At 46.6% G+C, this 6360-nt stretch overlaps 1 long non-coding RNA gene across 1 annotated transcript; it reads left to right on the top strand.

Moving 5' to 3' along the window:
- The first annotated feature begins 238 nt into the window (after positions 1-238).
- LOC132501728 (uncharacterized) lies at positions 239-5529 on the top strand. Its single transcript, XR_009534297.1, has 3 exons — positions 239-460; positions 1788-1883; positions 2749-5529. It is a non-coding gene; the product is annotated as an uncharacterized LOC132501728 (long non-coding RNA).
- The last annotated feature ends 831 nt before the right edge of the window (positions 5530-6360 follow it).

The raw sequence follows: 6360 nt of genomic DNA, 5'->3' as shown, positions 1-6360 counted from the left end.
GGCTGCGAGCTCCACGGACCGGGACTCCGCAGCGGGAAGCGCCAGGTCTCCTCTCCGGAGGCGCAGGGGGAGAAGCGGGCGCCCTGCTCGCCCGGTTCGGGGCGGGACCTTCCGGGCGGGGCGGAAGGCAGAGGGCGGTGCGAGTGCAGCGGAGGGCCGGCCTTACCCCGGGGCCTCGGGCCTGTGCGGCGGCCCGACGGGGGGTGACCCCCCTCCCCTGACCTTCCTCCCACCCCCTCCCCCAACCCTCCTCCCACCCCCTCCCCCAGCCCTCCTCCCACCGTCCCGGCTTCAGCCGGAGGCTCTCTCCTTCTCTTGGTTTTATCCGTTAGGCTACTGAGCTGGTGAGCATTCATTCAAAAATAATCAAAACCTTGGAAATCATTGATGAAGGCAGGAGAGCTCCCTGGAGGACGTGGCTGTGACCCGCATCGTTTCTGGAGGGGCTACGGCGTGAGCGGTGAGGCCGCCTGGGAGGGAGAGGGAGAAAAGGTGTGATGCGTGAGCTGCCGCTGGGGGCACAGAGGGAGGGAGCCGATGCCTCTGAGGGGTCCAGCCGTTGTCACGGGGAGCACCCTGTGCCCTTGACCGAGAAATAAAAGGGCAGGGAGGAGTGAGGGGCCAGAAGAAGCGGAGGGTGGTCTTCAGAGGGGAATTCTACTGGAAATCAACTACACGTCACATCCCAAATGATGGGGAATTGCTATGGTGTTTGTGATTTAGAGCCGAAGGCTTGATTTGCAGTAAATACTAGTTCCTTCCGAGGGTTTAATTTAGGCCCCTCATGGCCGCTCTAGAGAGAATTAATTAACTGTTGATAATGAAAAGTCAAGAAAATGTTTGAAGGAAGAGGTCATGTGCGTGCACGTGTGTTTAGTGACCAAGCAATTTAACACATCTCAGGTAGAACCCCACATCCTTCGCTTCAAGAGAAACCAAAAGAATAAGAGACAGAGTTCCCACTCTTAGTGAGATTATGATAAGAGAATACATGTGCACTGAAGCAATATTCACATAATTTGCAGGAGGTGTAAGCAGTCTGTCATTAACTAGACATGACAAGTTATCAAAATATTACACTTTTAAAAATAAATTTTGATAAACATGTTTACTAAAATTCATTAGCTAAGCACCTGCTAATAGATGTGTTCCTTAAAATCCAGGAGATGAGTTTCTCCCCTGGGTTAGGCACATCTGGGTCCCTGGAGTCCCCAGTTTATAAGAATCCCTGGGGCCCTGTCATCCTTCTGTAAGCTGCATACACCATCTTATACTCCTGTGATTAAAGACAGCGCCTAAAGATTCTTGCAGGTTTGACCAAATGTTTTAATTTCAAAGGCATTAGAACTTTTTCCAGCAGAGAGTTTCATTTACTACAACAGATGTGCCAAGTTACAAAGAAGAGTCCTTCACAGATTTTCTGCATGCACTTAGATAAAAATATTCTCCTTTTAAGAGAAGAAAGTCAAGGAGTGACACAAAGTAGGGACTGTACTAAGACCGTGAAGCAGACATTTCCTGGTTTTGATAACCAACCCTGTGCAAATGTGTTTTGTTTGATTCTCATCATGATTGATCCTTCCCAAAGTGTTCCTCCAATATTTAATAATTGAGGTAGTTCATATAAAATTTATATTTATGACCTCTCTAAAAATCTAGATTCATGATGAAATTTAGCCTCTGTTTTTGCATTAGCAAAAATCAGACAAAGTACCTGCTTCTTTTATATCATGTATTTTTTGGTATTTTTCGCATCATGTGTGTTTGTTTTTTTGCTACCTTAACAGATAACCACAGACTTAGTGGCTCAAACAACACGAATTTGTCATCTTACAGTCATGGAGGTCAGAAGTTGGACTCGGTCTCACTGGGTTAAAGCCAAGGTGTGTGCAGGGCTGGCCCCCGGAGGCTCTGGGGGTCTCTTCCTGCCTTTCCTGGGCTCCAGTGGCGCCCGCAGCCTTGGCTCAATTCCCTGGCTCTGTTTTGAGTCAACAACGCCCCTCACCTCTGACCTTTCTTCTGTGGTCACTTCTCTCTGACCGCAGCTGACCTCTGCTTTTAAAACTCACCCACCAGAATAATCTCCCCGTATCCATGTCCATATCCTTTGTGACATCTGAAAATTCCCTTTTGCTACCTAAGGTGACATATTCAGAGGTTTCGGGAATTAGAACTTGGTCATACTTGGGGGCCATTACTCTCCCACCACACACAGGCTTGTCAGACGTGTTTTTTTCCATCCAGTTACCTGCTTGGCCCTTTGCGCTAGCCCATGCTGGCAGGGCCGCCTTCCTACACCCTTAGGTTGGGGGCGCCTCGTTCCTACACCTGCAGACCCACCTGACATTCAGCACAGCCACGGCTGTTGGGCTGAGGGTCCTGGTCAGAACGGGCAAGCCCCCCACTTCTGTGCACAAAGCAGCCTCCTATCCGGTGCGCCCTCCTCTCTCTGCACCGGACCCTCAGAGGTTCCCTCTGGTCTAGCCTTTCAGGGATAAGGAGATGCAGACAGATGGAGAGTAAGTCATTCCAGAAGGACATTAGTGATTTTGTGACAAATTCTACAGCAGAAGAAATACTGAGTGTACATTTGAGGAGAGAGAATCATTTCATCAATATATTTCTCTTCTGTATTGAAATTTCCAGCAGTGTTCTTCCTGGTTAGAGTGAAATTTGGCAGCCTTTAAAATGCTACCAATTCCTGATTCATACATATATTGTTTTTATATATAAAACCCCATTCAACAGAGCACCATGGAACACAGCAGCCGTGCCTGTACAGAAAGCCACACTGAAAACTGCATTAGGAAGAAAGAAAAGAGGAAATGCTTTGGTAATGGCAGTGTTACCCAGAGGCTGCAGGAAAAGACATGGGATGCAGTGGAGACCAGATGCCCGTCTCACCTGCAGCAACGCCGTCGACTTGCTTGCCCTCTACCCACACATCCCTGTCTTAGTAGTGTCAGGGGGGTGCCTCAGAAGCACCAAGGTGGTTACCCCACGTTTTCTCATCACATTCCTGTGACTGTGGTGTTATCTTGGGAGAGTTACTTGAGTTCATGGCTCTCGTGAGCCATGTGTGTGAGACAGAAAGCTGCCAGCACAGTGGCTTTGAGACCACTTTAGAACTTCGAGCTCGCATTTCATGCCCAGATCCTGGGAGGAGGGGACCTTTGGGAAACCAGGGAGCCACTGAGTGGTGGAGAAGAGCATCTTGGGCAGAGGGGACAGCAAACCTCAGCCTCCGACTGGGAGCAGGTCGGTGATTCACACACACATCAGCAAGAAGCTGGGGTGAAGCAGAAAATAGGGGGCGTTGGGCTGAGCAGGTGGGGTGATGAACTTAGCCTTTGTCTGATGGCTCAGGAAAGGATGCCTGGATCTGGCACGTGGGAGAGGCGTGGCTTGATGGCTCTGTTCACTCTCCTTGGTTTGTGGAACACTTGCAGGTAGGGGCACGGTGAAGAGACCCCATCCAGGGAGGGGTGAGGGAGGCTGTGGATGCGTGTCAGGGAGGTGGGCTGGACTGGGTGTCCGTGAGGATGGAGTGGCAGCAGGACCTGCCTGTGGGCGTGTGGAAACGAGGGAGCGTAAGTCCTCTGCAGGACCTTCAGATTTCTCCGACATTCGATTCCTGGACTTCTTTTCTCTTTGTGGCAGATTCTCATCCAAGTGGTTTTATCAGTTGACTTTGGAAGCCCTCAGGTGTTCAATGATTCCTGTTAGAATTCAATCTAGGACTTGGGCGCCTTAGTTTCATCCCGATATCCTCTGAAGAGAACCTCCAGGACAGCAGCACTGGTGTGTCCATTCGTGGTCTCTGTTTGGGGAGGATGCTCCTCTGTGAATGTTCCTAGTTCTCTGGAAGGGTCCCTGGGACCCAGCACTTCCGCGGGGGGGGGGGGGTGCTTCCTTATGGCAGATGTGCTTCTAATTGAGAGCTTGAGGCTCCGTGTAGATTCTCCACCCATGATGATTGTACAAACAGCCTCTACTGGGGCTGAAGCCAAGGGCTCAGTGCAATCACCGCAGCAGAGATGGGTGTGCTTTAAAGATGTGATGAGGCTTCAGAAGTTGTCTTGCCTGCACTTAGGCTCTGAACACTGGAGTTTGAAACCCTGATGAAACTGAGATATGTTTTCTCCCAAATGCCCTGATGAAACTGAGATATGTTTTCTCCCAAATGTATCAGAATTCAACTTAAAGTGGAAGCAGAAGGATATCTTGTCAAACACTCATATCTGTTTCACAGGAATACATTGAAATGGCAGGCGACAGGCTGCGGGCATCTTAAGACCCACACGTTGTCCGCTAGTTAGTGTCAGGATGGTCTCTGAAAGGCCGAGATGCCTTCCCAGGTCGCTGGCCGACTGAGGAGCCTGAAAGCTGGGCATATATTCATTTATGTTTTTAAAGGGAAACACGCATTTTGTTAGAAGAGGGTAAAGAGCATCAGCATTTGGGGAATTAATACTTTATTGAGTCCATTTGTCTTTATGCTAACATTTTGTTTACTATTACTTCATGCGATTATGTCAAAAAAGTAAAATAGAAGATTACCTATAGCTTCTGATGAATGTAGGCAGCATTCGTGTTTGTTATGTATCTGATTTAGGGCAGAACACCTGTCCTCCTGCTGTTTGTCTCTCTTCAACGCCTTCTGTCATTTGGCTGTAAATAAGCCCCATTCACAGAAGGAATGAGCCCATTGTACAACAGATCTGATCTCCACAAGGAACCAGAAATGATACTTTGCTTGTAAAATAGCTGTATTCAGAAGCATATAACATTTTGGTTTTCAGTTCTAAATATTTAGTGGGAACTGTTACTTAGCGGCAACATCTGTCTGTTTGAAGCAATAAACACGACTGTACAGGGATTGTTTTTAAAAATGGATTCTTGGCCATAATTTGAGAGCCAGAGAGTTATGGACTGAATCGTGTCCCCTCCAAATGTGTATGTTGAAGTCCTAACCCCGGGATGTGACTGTATTTGGAGGTGGGGCCTTAGAGGAGGGTCTCTGTCCCACCTATAAGAACACAGCCACGCACAGGGCAGCCAGGAAGCAGTTTGCTCTCTGTTGACTTCAGCTGCAGAGGGAGGTTGTTTTGTTTTTCTTCGTCAGAGTTGTTAACTCACATCGTGCAGAGCCGGCCTCCTGATGCTCTTTGTAAATCCGGAGGGGCTGAAGGCACGTCCGTAAAGGAAGAAACACAGTGTGCAGTAACATTTGTGGGTGTCAACATGCATGCACACAAATACATTCCACTTGGACTTTCTGGAAGATTTCCTCACTTTGTTGACCTATTAGCTTGCATAGGAGAGAGAAATTATATTAATTCAAGAAATCTAATAAATTTAAACCCAGCTGTTTGCTCTTAAGTTATAAGAGCAAAGATCATAGAAATCCAGAGGCCAAGCCATTTGACAAGTCCATGGCAGGGCTGAGAAGGGGAGGGAGTGAAATGTTATCCAATCTGGGTGCAGCTCCACAGTGATTTTAACAGTTGTCTACTATGAATTCTAAATGCTACAATTCTGTTATAAAATGTATATATTTGACTTAGAAAGAAGGGAACAGCTTTATTGCTGTAACACTTATGCTATTAATTTAAATTGCTTAAATGCATTTCTCATGCATTAGTAATAAAGCTAGACTAAATTAATATCTTTAATTTTTTGCTGATGTTTTTATTACTTGGCGATTTATGGAAAATTGCAGATCTACAAAAATTTTAATTCCTCGTTTTCCCTTGTCAGCCTCTGGAAAAGTAACAGTAAAATGAAATTCAAATCAGTACATTAAAAAGATAAACTTTAAGAAAGCTTACACTAATCCATTTGTGATTTTATAGCAAAAACAAACAATAAAGGATTATAAACTCCATATCAATTTATAATGGGCTATAGAGTACTTTATATTTGTAAAGTATTTTATAGATCATAAACCACTTTTGAAAATAAACTTTTAGGGCTTCCCTGGTGGCGCAGTGGTTGAGAGTCCGCCTGCCGATGCAGGGGACACGGGTTCGTGCCCCGGTCCGGGAAGATCCCACATGCTGCGGAGTGGCTGGGCCAGTGAGCCATGGCCGCTGAGCCTGTGCGTCCAGAGCCTGGGCTCCGCAACGGGAGAGGCCACAACAGTGAGAGGCCCGTGTACAAAAAAAAAAAAAAAGAAAATAAACTTTAAAAAATTTTGGAATAATTTTAGATTTACAGAAAGGTAGCAAAGATCTTTGGGTGAGTTTCTATACACTTCACACCCAGGTTCTCCTATTATTAACATCTTGCAGTGGGGTAGTGTATGTTATGATTGATGGACAGCATTGGTAATTATGATGAACTAAAGTCCATACTTTT

Source organism: Mesoplodon densirostris, chromosome 14 (assembly GCF_025265405.1).
Source record: "Mesoplodon densirostris isolate mMesDen1 chromosome 14, mMesDen1 primary haplotype, whole genome shotgun sequence".
NCBI classification, from domain to species: Eukaryota; Metazoa; Chordata; class Mammalia; order Artiodactyla; family Ziphiidae; genus Mesoplodon; species Mesoplodon densirostris.
The sequence above is the reverse complement of the archived record's forward strand: the minus strand, read 5'-3'. Positions and strand labels throughout refer to the sequence as shown.